Here is a 14281-nt window from a genome sequence, read left to right as displayed (position 1 = left end):
ATTTTGTTATATTCAACTGCCGCACCATATTGGTCAACAAAGGACTAAATGGAAGCCTTAGACCCGCTTAGCGATTATACATAAGACTAGAATTTCCTCGGGTTCTCTGCCAGATCTTTTGCTAAGGTGTGACGGTAGTAAATACTGTACGCTTCGCGGATTGATATTTTCACAGACACACGAATCTCTACTCCGCACGTAACTCTCCAGACTACGATTTGCAATCTGGTTAAACTTTGCTCGTAATTCCTCTACATCCGTCTTATTGGAACTAAATCACTAAGTGAGATGCTAATAACTGCTTATCTGCTCTATCTAGTAGAAACACTCACCTAGTCTTCTTCAATGATTTACTAACTTTCGTTTAACGTCCGATAGCAGCGGCGTTTGCGTAGAGTTGTCAGTGTCATCAGGCAAGCGAAACTGCGTGAAATAAGCGCAGAAATCAATGGAGGCATACTACGAAAGTGCCAGTTAGAGCAATGCGACTCCATGTTCCCAAACAGCGATGTCGTGTCAGCAGGCCATAATTTTTCGCCATTGGTTCGAAGAATATTCTGGACAATTCGACCGAATGATTTGGCCACTCAGATTGTCCAACATTTATGGGACATAATCGAGAAGCCAGTTCGTGCACAACTCATGCACCGAAAACACTTTCGCATTTACGGACAGCTATAGAGGCAGCATGGCACAACATTTATGGCGGAGACTTGCAACGACTATTTGAGTGCATGCCACGTCGAGTTGCTGCACTACGCCGGTCAAAAGGAGGTCCAACACGATATGAGCAGCCTACGGGATTCGACCCATCTCTCCACCAGTCTGAAGCTGACTGTGACCACTGTTGATTGCTTTTCGTAAAGTTTATTTCCTGTGTGCACTAATATTCACATACTTCTGTTGTGGTTTTCCTATCCATTTCCCTCTTTAAATTATCTAACTTACCTGCCCGATTAAGGGATGATCTGACATTCCACGCTCTGACCCGTAGAACGCCAGTTTTCTTTCACCTGATAGCCGGCCGGAGTGGCCGAGCGGTTCTAGCCGCTACAGTCTGGAACCGCGCGACCGCTGCAGTCGCAGGTTCGAATCCTGCCTCGGGCATGGATGTGTGTGCTGTCCTTAGGTTGGTTAGGTTTAAGTACTTCTAAGTTCTAGGGGACTGATGACTTCAGAAGTTAAGTGCCATAGTGCTCAGAGCCATTTGAACCATTTTTTCTCCTGATAACAACGTCCTTCTGAGTAGTCCCCGCCCGGAGATCCGAATGGGGGACTATTTTACCTCCGCAATATTTTACCCAAGAGGACGACATCATCATTTAGCCATACAGTAAAGCTGCATGCCCTCAGGAAAAATTATAACTGTAGTTTCCCCGTTGCTTTCAACTGTTCGCAATAGCAGCACGGCAAGGGCGTTTTGGTTAGTGTTACAAGGCCAGATCAGTCAGTCATCCAGACTGTTGCCCCTGCAACTACTGAAAAGGCTGCTGCCCATCTTCAGGAACCACACGTTTGTCTGGCCTCTCAACAGAGCCCCCCCCATTGTGGTTGCACCTATGGTACGGCTATCTGTATCACTGAGGCACGCAAGCCTCCCTACCAACGGCAAGGTCCATGGGTCATGGGGAGGGGGGGAGAGAGAATGCTTATGATGGTATATTTTACCACTTTCTTTTGCTTTTTGGTAACCACACCAAGAATCTGCTCCTTTAGGGCAACTTATGAAAGTAGGTGGCCCATACACCTTTTCTCATTGCTGTAACATCATTCAGAGGTGCAGTTCGTCTAATGACCCATTCATAACAACTCTGGAGGAGACGTATTTCAGTTTCTGTCAATCTGCCTCGGCCAGACAGAGATTTTCCATCAGATAGCAACTTTCCTTTCATTTCTCTTCATAGCTTTCTCAATCTAGCACCCATCCTCTTTTGCACATCTCCACGACACTCCAGTTTTGTTACAAAGGTATCAACATAAACATTGAACTCATTAATTTTATTGAAAGCTTTAGAGTCCCCATTGCCTATGTACTTCGTATATCTAACGTTATAAACGGGCACCGACCTCTGAAATATTTTTAGAGCTCCATCACACTTCATACCTCCACTGTCACCATCATAATTCTTAGAACACTGATGTTCAATACGTCCTTCAGTGTTACCATGGCAGGTGTGGCAGTACTTAGATAAGCACTCAATATCAACAGCTTTTCCATTCTCCAGAGAAGTAGCACTAACCGACACCATTCAAGAAACGATGTCCTCGACGTTGCCATGTCCCATCAAGTGCAACAGCAATGTCCCTGGTTTCACTAATATTTAGTTTCTTCTTCTGCATGTTTCATAGATGCTTTAGACACAACCGTCAAGGCACCTAAAAGTATTTTTATGTGCTTGCTGAACGTACTGGGAGGAGGAGGGAGGACCATCAAACCACAAAACGTTTGAGCAGCCGTTTTTCCTTTTCCTATTGCACGCATTGCATACATTAACTTCAAATTCACATCATATGAATTATGCACAATGTTCGAAGTCATTTTCGAAGTAGATTTATTGCAGGATCTACACAGAACAACTAATTTTGACGCTAAACCCTTCCTGCTACTTTGTTGTTTAGATATTTCCAGACAGCCTACACCATCACATTGTTTGCATTCCGACACTTCCTTTACCGAAGAAGATAAGATGCCCACATTAGAAACAACGAATACACTACAAACAGCGTCGTTGTTAACACAAAAATTTGAATCACCAGGAGGGGTGTCATGTAGGAGTTTCTTCCCTGAAGAACTGAAACAGAAGTTACTTTCAACGTTGCGGCTTGCTTTGTTTGTGAACTGGGTATCACGGAATTCCGTTTTATTGAATTTCTTGATGCGTGGCATAGTTCATATTTATTGCACACTGAAGGATATGTACTTCCACATATATATGTAACACTTGGGCAACAAACATTCAGTAGCACGTGAAGAAGCAGCTTCAGCGAAACAAAAGTAAATACTAACAAAGATAATCATTTGTCCGCAGCTCGTGTTCGTGCGGTAACGCTCCCGCTTCTCGCGCCCGGGTTCCCGTGTTCGATTCACGGCGGGGTCAGTGATTTTCTCTGCCTTGTGATGACTGGGTGTTGTGTGATGTCCTTAGGTCAGTTAGGTTTAAGTAGTTCTAAGTTCTAGGGGACACTTAAAGTAGTAAATGAGTTTTGCTATTTGGAGAGCGAAATAACTGATGATGGTCGAAGTAGAAAGGATATAAAATGGAGACTGACAAAGGCAAGGAAAGCGTTTCTGAAGAAGAGGAATTTGTTAACATCGAGTATACATTTAAGTGTCAGGAAGTCGTTTCTGAAAGTATTTGTATGGAGTGTAGCTATGTATGGAAGTGAACCGTGGACGATGAATAGTTTAGACAAGAAGAGAATAGAAGCTTTCGAAGTGTGGTGCTACAGAAGAATGCTTCAGATTAGATGGATACATCACATAGCTAATGAGGAGGTATTGAATAGAATTAGGGAGAAGAGAAATTTGTGGAACAACTTGACTAGAAGAAGGGATCGGTTAGTAGGACATATTCTGAGGCGTCAAGGGCAGCGTGGAGAGTAAAAATCGTAGAGGGACACCAAGAGATGAATACACTAAACAGATTCAAAGGTATGTAGGTTGCAGTAGGTACTGGGAGATGAAGAAGCTTGCACAGGATAGAGTAGCATGGAGAGCTGCATCAAACCGGTATCTGGATTAAAGACCACAACAACAAGCACTCTCATCCTGAACCTGTTATGAATGAAACCAATTTTTAGAGACCTGAGTGACCCCGTCTTGCTTTGTAAATGTCTTCATGGGGGCACTCAGAATACAAATGAAATTTTCAACCATTGCATATGGGAAAGATTACCCAAGAAAGTTTTTGTAGGACTAAATACATTAAAAGTTGGTGTACTAGATGCAGTGATATGTTTCAGTGATGGATTGATAAGAAGGTTAAAAATCCTGAGAAATTTAGGCATAAAATGAGGCTCTAACATGGAAGATCAATTGCTTGTGTGTGACAGACAACGGGTGCATGAAGCTGAAAGATTCGCTCTTCAAGTTACCAAAGAAGCAAGAAGTGCTAAAAGGAATGCCAAGAGGAAACTTGAAGATGAAGAAATTCTGCAGGATGAAGACTATGTTTCAGGAATGTTCTGAGGCACTGTTTAATTGGATCCATATCTTCATTCGCAATTTCCCGCAAGTTGTATTTTTCAGAATTCAGGTACAAATATTTCCTAAGTTTGTAAAGCATTACTCTAATTTTTGCTTGCAATAGTCCATACTTATGTAGTAGACCTAAGGTTTATTGCAGAATCAACTAAATTATAGAAAAAATAACATTTTTATTAGGAAAAAATTATAAAAATTAAAATGTACGATGTGATATTTTTATCCTTGTAATATACATAATAGGTGAAATTAAATAGGTCTATTACCTCAGCCATCATGTCATGCATATCTGGTAAAAATTTTGTCTCCTTCAAACGTATAACATTGGATTAAATGGTACCTCAATTTGAGGAAGCATTTTGGAAAAAAATTGCATCAGTTTCATTGTAATTTTTAATAACCCTAAGCAGGTTCAAAAATATTCAAAATACTACTAATTTGTTTAGAAAGTATGCTACATTACCTGATATGAACAAAGAAGCTGTAAAACATATACATTATAAACAGTGCCTGACAGAAATAGGTGTTGATTTGTACATAATATTGAGCCGGAAAAGTACCCTGTATCCTTAATAAGACGGCTGAGTGAAGCATTCTGCACAGGCGCAGACGGAGAATGCTTGTGATGTCGCCAGTTTGCCCTTTCAGTGCTGCCTACACTGTCACGTGTCAGCTGAGCGGGAAGCTAAGTATCGCGTGCCTAGCAGTATTGTTACTCGTAATTGTTTCACCGTTCTAATGGATGCGTTGTGCCTCTGGTAAAGAACATTCTACTTATACCTGACAAAAGTGCATATCCAGATGTCGGTAGTCTCGCATATACAAGGTATAAAATGGTAGCACATTGATGGAGCTGTCATTTGTACTCAGGTGATTCATGTGAAAAGATTTCGGACGCGATTGTGGCCAAACAACAGGAATTAACAGACATTGAACGCAGAACGGCAGTTTGAGCTAGACCCATGGGACATTCCATTTCTGAAACTGATAGGGAATTCAATGTTCCGAGATCCACTGAGTCGTGGGTGTACTAGGAATACCAAATTTCCACCACAGACAACGCAGTGGCCAATGGCCTTCACTTAACGACCGAGTTCTGTGGCGTTTGCGGAGAGTTGTAAGTGGTAACAGACAAGCAACACAGCGTGAAATAAGCACAAAACTCAGTGTGGGACGTACGACGAACGTTTGCTTTAGGACAGTGAGGCGAAATTTGGCGTTAATGGGGTATGGTGATAGATGACCAACACGAGTGTCTCTGTTAACAGCATGGCATCACCTGCAGCGCCTGTCTTGGGCTCATGAGATATCGGTTGGACCGTTGGAAACTGGAAACTGTAGCCCTGTGAGACCTGGTTAGATAATTCCCAATTCCAGTTAGTAAGAGCTGATGGTAGAGTTCAAGAGTAGAGCAGACCCCACGAAGCCATGGACCCAAGTTGTCAACAAGACATTGCGCAAGGTGGTGATGGCTCCATCATGGTATTAACTCTGTCTACGTGAAATGGATTGGGTCCTCTGCTGCAACTGAACCGACCATTGACAGTAAATGTTTATGTTCGGCTACTTGGAGGCCATCTGCAGTCATTCATGGGCTTTATATTTCCAAACTTCGATGACATGTCACTGGGTCACAATTATTGACAGTTGGTTTGATGAACACTCCGAATAGTACAATAGAATTATTCAGCCACCCAGATGGCCCAACATGTGTCCTATCGAACATTTATGGGACATAATCGACAGGTCATATTGTGCACAAAATCCTGCATCAGTAACACTTTCACAATTATAGTTTAGTTTAGTTTTCATCCAAAGGTCATATTTTACAACGATATTAGACATGCAATTATTACAGCTTGATACGGAATAAAAATAAAATCTTAGAAATATGTTGCGGACATGTAAAAACACTTTTTTGTATAATAGTTTATAAGTAATCAATTTTAAAATACTATGATGAAATATACTAACAGGATAGATTAATCTGTGCAACAATCTTGCATATTTAAGGAAAGTATACAAAGCTATATATTTTTTCATACTGCTGCAAATAGTAACACATTTAGATGAACTGAAAACAAGTATTTTAGGCCATGTATGTTGGTCATACCGTAGAAAATATTTAGACATATACGCATTGTGAAAACTCATTTAAATCATATTCGCACCAATACACTTAAACTGTATGTTCCCTTTTGTATTTTCAGACCTAGTCAGAGGAGTCCCAATTCCAGTTGGTAAGAGCTGATGGTAGGGTTCAAGAGTAGAGCAGACCCCACGAAGCCATGGACCCAAGTTGTCAGGGAATTTGTTTCCACATGGAAAAGGAAGTGTTTTACTCCATTTCCCACTTTACGTTTAATCTATGGATTTGCCTGCAAGTAATTCTTCATCTTATACCAACATCCAGAGTTGAGATGGTCCTCACGTTTTCTTTTGAAGGTGCTCACTTCCTTTATGCTAAGTGGTAGTATGTTATAAAATAAGCTTCCTGCACTTACAGGGTCCCTACCTGTCATTTTCAATCTTTCGCTGAATATATGGTAGTTATCTGTAGCTCTTGTGTTGTCGTTATGTATGTCTCTGTTTAGAGGTGCTGTGCACTTTACCATTAAAAGAAGTACCATCTCATAAGTGTACAAACATGGCACAGTCAATACTTTAAATTCTTTGAATTTATTTTTGCAGCATTCTCGTGATGCTAGTTTAACTGTGCATGTGATGGCTTTTGTTTTAAGTTTTAAGAATCTCTGAATGTGTACATCTGCTGCTCGTCTCCATATTGGTATGCAGTATAGTATGTGCGGGAAGGTACGTTTGCTAAGGTTTCTGTGTCATTGTATAGCACATTCCTTTCGTTAAGAATATATTTGTACTTATTTTTAAATAGATCTTATCAATGCGGTTTGCCCATGTCAGAAATTTGACCACTTCTGTTCCCAGAAACCTATTACACTGCGCTTTGTTAAGAGTTCTTCAAGGTGAAAGCAGTAGGTTCACCAGAAGAACCAATCTTAGGGGAGATCCAGCCACAGCTAACATGACAGGCTTCGCTGGGTCAAAGGGAATAAATTACTGATGACTTAACAATACTTCTTTCAATTACTGAAATGCATTCTGGCATTCTTTGGACCACACCAAAACAACATTTTTGCGGCCCAACCAGTTAAGCAGAGCAGCAATTTGTCCAGCGTTAGGAATAAATTTGATATAATAGATAAGCTTCCCTACGACTCCGAAATTTTATGGGGTTCTGGCAGATCTCTAATCTAAGTGCGATGGAGTTGGATGCATACCTGATGAATTTATTACATGATATAAATAGTTCAATTCCTTCTGGAAGTAGGAGCACTTGTACTTTTTGCACTTTAAGCCAGCACCAGAAACAACTTGGAACAAACAGTCTAAATTCACTAAATGTTCCGCAAGCGTGTGGCCTGTGACAACAATATCATCTAAATCGTTTGTCCAAGAAGGAGCTTTCACAGTTAACTGTTTCATGAACTGCTGAAAAATTTCAGGAGCTGAAGCACTTCCAAATGGTAGTCTTTGAAACTGGAACAAACCTAAGTGAGTGTTTATCACAAAGTATTGCTTGAACTGTTCGTTCAATGGTAACTTTACATATGCACCGAGCGAGGTGGCGCAGTGGTTAGCACACTGGACTCGCATTCGGGAGGACGACGGTTCAATCCCGTCTCCGGCCATCCTGATTCAGGTTTTCCGTGATTTCCCTAAATCGTTTCAGGCGAATGCCGAGATGGTTCCTTTGAAAGGGCAAGGCCGATTTCCTTCCCTAACCCGAGCTTGCGCTCCGTCTCTAATGACCTCGTTGTCGACGGGACGTTAAACACTAACCACCCCCCCCCCCCCTTTTACATATGCCTCTCACAAAACTACCTTTGAAAAGTATCTGCCTTATTCCAGTGTGTTCATCAATTCCTCTGGACACGGAGAAGTAAAAAATCCACTACAGTTTGTGGGCTTACTTTTGCCTTAAAGTCAGCACACAATTGTAAACCACATGAAGGTTTCTTCAGAGCGACCAAGGGTGATGTCCACTCGTTTGGAGAAATGGCTTGGCTAGCTCCATTATCTTGCCATCTTTGCAGTTCTTGATCAACTTGCTTACGTAATGCAAGGAGAATACTTCGTAACGAAAAATCGTGGCTGTATATTGCCATTCACAGTCATGTGCGATACAAAGTTTTTAACCCTTCTTATTGCTATTGTAAATAGTTCCTACACAAGTCAGAAACGTTAATGTGAGCCACAGAAGTACTGATTTGTAACACATTGTTCTGAATGCAAAAACTGAATAAATTAAATAATCCAAATATGTCTGCACTGTTTTGAGAATTGAGTACATGAAAAGAAAAACACTTTGTCACTCCCTGGATAGTTATGGGCAAACTACACACGACAAGGACTGGAATGTATGTCCACTGTATGCGGATAATACAAAGTGGGCTGCAGTAGCTGTGGGCTACTATTTCTGGCACAAGTGTCTTTATTTACCAGGGAAACAGAAGCACCATTGTCCAACTGCAACTTACTAGTCTTATGTTCTACTTTAAGACGAATAAAAAGTTTGTTTGTATGCCTCGGTATTGCAGCGGAAGAGCTTCATGATGCGGGAGAACTTGGTTTGGATCACAGCAGAGTGAGTGGCCCAGCCTGTACTTTGTACATTTTTTGATAGCGTTGCTGTAGTCGCCATGTGCTAACACTACGACGGCTGTCACGTTTGCCTTGCTTGCCACGTAAACGTAGAGTTTGAATCTGACTTTCACGTCCACACCGAAGGCAACTAGCTGACATGGACAGTCTTTCCAATCAAGCCTCGAAGAACACTGAGGACACAATTTTCTCCCAGAGTTTTGTAACAAATGCCGTGTGCTATGAGATTTGAAATATTTACTTTTAGTGTTCTTATTGTTTGTACTGTTTGTACGAGCTCTTGTCTGAAATACTTGAACACTATTCCGTACATAAGACGGAGTGTCTGGTGCACTATGAACAACTGAAATACAAGGAACCTCAAAATCAAACTGTGTTGAGTCTACAATGGCTTGTAATTTCACAACAGACAGAATTGTTCTTAAATCAGGATCAGGCAGATTTAGAATTGCGTGCGTCAGGTACAGTCTCAGTTATGGCATCACATAACATTATGTCACTACAGTTAATTCCACATTTAAACTTGCAATGTCTGGTGAGACCTTGAGTTCTGCTATCCGCTGTTTGACTACCTCAGCAGGTTCCTGCTCCAGACGAAAAAATTTAAACTGAGAGGCATGGATTTGATTGTCAAAATATTGATCTAGAAATTTCACAAGGGAGTCGTACGTGACTTTCTCAGGAACAGTTCTGGCACATAACTTCTCACAGACCCTATAAATTTCAGGACCAACGATGGACAAAAAGTAAGCATTGCACTACATACATGTTATTTTGCAGGCAAGAAAGTGGGCCACTAATTTGCTCTGTAGTGTGAGCATTCGCGACATGGCTGTTGTATGGATGAAATTTCGGAGCAACAGTGCTGCTTGTTTGTTGAGTAAGGATGTCAATTGTCCAACAATTAGCAGCAGGCGTTGTATCTGCTTTGCCTGAATGTGTGTAGTTTAGGTTAGTGCCTTTTCCTGCAGCGGATCATACATGTTGAAATATGAAAAATGAAATGTCGTGTGCCTAGGGCCTCCCGTCGGGTAGATCGGTCGCCTGGTGCAAGCCTATTAAGTTGGCGCCACTTTTTTTTTTTTTAATCTCATTTTGTTAGCTTTTGTTCGTTGTATCTGCTCGGAGCGGACGTCGTAAGACATCCGATGAAGTTCGTTGATGATCAATGAACTCAGTTTTTTTTTATTTTTTTTTTTTTATTACAGAGGGTACGTAACCCTCCTGACCGAACACGCTGAGCTACTGTGGCGGCAATTCTTGAGACGCTACCTACTTCGGCGACTTGCGTGCCGAGGGGTATGATACACCCAGACCCTGAACGGAGAAAATCTCTGACCCAGCTGGGAATCGAACCCGGGTCCCCTTGCACAGCATTGGGCCGCGCTGACCATTCAGCTAGCGAGGCGGACATGTTGAAATATAATAGACGCGCACTTTCAACTAACTAGAAGATCTTTGTTTGCTCTGGGAGAAGGCTCTTCAAACTAGAACACATTAAAAGTTAGTTCATTTTGTTATGTAAATGAAAAGAAAAAGATTTACTTAAATTTGACACACTCCTTTTGCCACAGGAGGACAGGATAATTTACAACTGTCATGGACTATCGAAGCATCACTTGACGCACTAATTAACAAACTGTTCTCTTGAGGTTCAGTGTTCATAATTTAAATGAACAGGTCCATCAGAAACTTTAACTATCGTTTTGGTCTTCCGACAATGATGTTAACTGGTGTAGCTGAGGTCTTAACTGGGGCAAAGATGTTGCTAGCTCGACACTATACTAACATCAACGTGGAGGCGCTGCTATGCTCAGGGGCGAGGCGCGGTCTTCAGGAGTGCCTTCTACACGTCGTTATGGATTGCAGCAAGCCCTCGCTAATGTCTGTGCTATTGATTCTCGATTCCAACTTTGGTGTGACAACATGATCTCCGTACAATACCACAATGATGAATTTAGTACTTCCAGGTTGAAGCCAATAAATTTTCGCTGTCTGTCTGCGATGAATCTGACGCACGGGGGTTTATTACAAAAGGCTCCGTAAGACATTCCCTAATAATTTCTTGTTTGTAGTCCTCAGCCCGTAATCTTTTTGTATGCCTAACACAGTCCACCCGTGCCAAAACCCTAATCTTTCCATCGTTGCATTCATAAAACTCAACATCTGTAGTTTTAAAATTATTTTTTATTCTGCAACGAAAGCTTTCACCTGTGCCCATAACATCTTGATGGGAGTGTAATGACAATGGTACAGTGGCAATCTAATCATGTTGTTTAGCGATTTCGTGTATCTCATACGTTGGCATGCTGGCTTATCTGCGTTGACAAGCAGCATCAGTTCCGCTCTGGCTCGTGAAAGATTGTAAGGGATGTTATTACTAAATATCCAAGCAATCTCTGGGCAATCTCTTATATGGCTAGTAGGGACTTCGCTGTGTTGCACTGAGTGGACACTGACATTGTTCGTCACAATAACTGAATTTGGGCGGAGAGATGGCAATAATTGTTTGTAAACGAAGTGCAAAATGGCTAAGCAGAGATGGCTAGAGGACAAATGTAAGGATGTAGAGGTTTATCTCACTAGGGGTAAGATAGATACTGCCTACAGGAAAATTAAAGAGACTTTTGGAGATAAGAGAACACTTGTATGAACATCAAGAGCTCAGATGGCAACCCAGTTCTAAGCAAAGATGGGAAAGCAGAAAGGTGGAAGGAGTATATAGAGGGTCTATACAAGGGCGATGTACGTGAGGATAGTATTATGGAAATGGAAGAGGATGTAGATGAAGATGAAATGGGAGATATGATGCTGCGTGATGAGTTTGACAGAGCACTGAAAGACCTGAGTCGGAACAAGGCCCCCAGAGTAGACAACATTCCATTGGAACTACTGACGGCCTTGGAAGAGCCAGTCCTGACAAAACTCTACCATCCGGTGAGCAAGATGTATGAAACAGGTGAAATACCCTCAGACTTCAAGAAGAATATAATAATTCCAATCCCAAAGAAAGCAGGAGTTGACAGATGTGAAAATTACCGAACAATCAGTTTAATAAGCCACAGCTGCAAAATACTAACACGAATTCTTTAGAGACGATTGGAAAAACTAGTAGAAACCGACCTCGGGGAAGATCAGTTTGGATTCCGTAGAAACAGTGGAACTCGTGAGGCAATACTGACCTTACGACTTATCTTAGAAGAAAGGTTAAGAAAAGGCAAACCTACGTTTCTAGCATTTGTAGACTTAGAGAAAGCTTTTGACAATGTTGACTGGAATACTCTCTTTCAAATTCTAAAGGTGGCAGGGGTAAAATACAGGGAGCGAAAGGCTATTTACAATTTGTACAGAAACCATATGGCAGTTATAAGAGTTGAGGGACATGAAAGGGAAGCAGTGGTTGGGAAGGGAGTGAGGCAGGGTTGTAGCCTCTCCCCGATGTTATTCAATCTGTATATTGAGCAAGCAGTAAAAGAAACAAAAGAAAACTTCAGAGTAGGTATTAAAATCCGTGGAGAAGAAATAAAAACTTTGAGGTTCGCGGATGACATTGTAATTATGTTAGAGACAACAAAGGACTTGGAAGAGCAGTTGAATAGAAGGACAGTGTCTTGAAAGGAGGATATAAAATGAATATCAACAAAAAAAAACTAGGATAATGGAATGTAGTCGAATTAAGTCGGGTGATGCTGAGGGAATTAGATTAGGAAATGAGACACTTAAAGTAGTAAAGGAGTTTTGCTATTTGGGGAGCAAAATAACTGATGATGGTCGAAGTAGGGAGGATATAAAATGTAGACTGGCAATGGCAAGGAAAGCGTTTCTGAAGAAGAGAAATTTGTTAACATCGAGTATAGATTTAAGTGTCAGGAAGTCACTTCTGAAAGTATTTGTATGGAGTGTAGCTATGTATGGAAGTGAAACATGGACGATAAATAGTTTGGACAAGAAGAGAATAGAAGCTTTCGAAATGTGGTGCTACAGAAGAATGCTGAAGATTAGATGAGTAGATCACATAACTAATGAGGAATGGGATTGGGGAGAAGAGAAGTTTGTGGCACAACTTGACCAGAAGAAGGGATCGGTTGGTAGGACATGTTCTGAGGCATCAAGGGATCACCAATTTAGTATTGGAGGGCAGCGTGGAGGGTAAAATCGTAGAGGGACACCAAGAGATGAATACACTAAGCAGATTCAGAAGGATGTAGGTTGCAGTAGGTACTGGGAGATGAAGAAGCATGCACAGGATAGAGTAGCATGGAGAGCTGCATCAAACCAGTCTCAAGACTGAAGACCACAACAACAACAAACGACAAACGATTGTTTAAACACACTGTACGTTACCTCACTGTGGTAATCCTCAGAGATCTTCGACTTTGAAGCCTTAAACATTAGTTTACTCTTAGGAATAAACTCTGTGTTTGCTGACCCTGAATTTACTGTAACTTGGAACTTTAAGACCACCAAACCCATCACTCATCCTCCAGCACACTGTCCTTCAGTGGTTCTGGTTCACGTGCATTTCGTCGATATAATGAATGCGAGCTGTTCCACTGTCTCGAATCTCCAGCATTCTTACTAAAATATAGTCCCTGCAGCCACAATATCACTTATCTCTGGCAGGAATTTTCTGCCATCGTTCATTTTGTGATATCGAAAGCCACCACTGCCGTTAAAATACAAGTTCTCTTTCATTCGTGAAATTAAATTGTCTGCAGTTGGGTATACGCTTCTGGAATACATGTCAAATATTGTTCGATGTGAAAACTTCTTTAAAAAAATCGTCCAAAGCGCCTACTTCCTTCTTATGACTGCAAAGCTTCCCAGGCGATTTAATACTACAGTTTTTAATACTACAGTAACTCTGGCTTTGACTGACGCCTTTACTTCGCTTGGGATACGCTGCACAGTTCTCAGTGGCACGCTACACGCCTCAGCCGTTCCCGTCTGGCTGTTAGCAACGTTGGGGTGAGCCACAGAACAACAAGAAAAGAAAAGCGCAACTCCTGTGTCACAAGAGGGAAACACAGACCGATAGTAGCACCTCTAGTGATTTGGAGATGAACTAAAAAAGGATAAAAATTGCTGGTTGCGTCCCTACTAGCTTGCGTACGTTGTAGATTTTTTTTTTTTCATTTTCTTATCTCAGTTTTCTGGGCATGCTATGTAATTATTTTGCTAGCATCATTATAAAATAATTTAAACACAGCTATAGCACATTGCAATACACCCGTGATAAACCTATTATTCAGGAATATTTGTAGGCCAATTTAGCTGTTACGATTTTATTTACCTTCGGCTATTTACACTAAAAGTTTGTTCTCACGAGGTGGCGAGTCGTCTACTTCAGCCTCTCTTTTGAAGACGTTGTACGCTCGGAAGACTATAGCTCTT

The sequence above is a fragment of the Schistocerca americana genome, chromosome X, assembly GCF_021461395.2.
Source record: "Schistocerca americana isolate TAMUIC-IGC-003095 chromosome X, iqSchAmer2.1, whole genome shotgun sequence".
Lineage (NCBI taxonomy): Eukaryota > Metazoa > Arthropoda > Insecta > Orthoptera > Acrididae > Schistocerca > Schistocerca americana.
The sequence above is the reverse complement of the archived record's forward strand: the minus strand, read 5'-3'. Positions refer to the sequence as shown.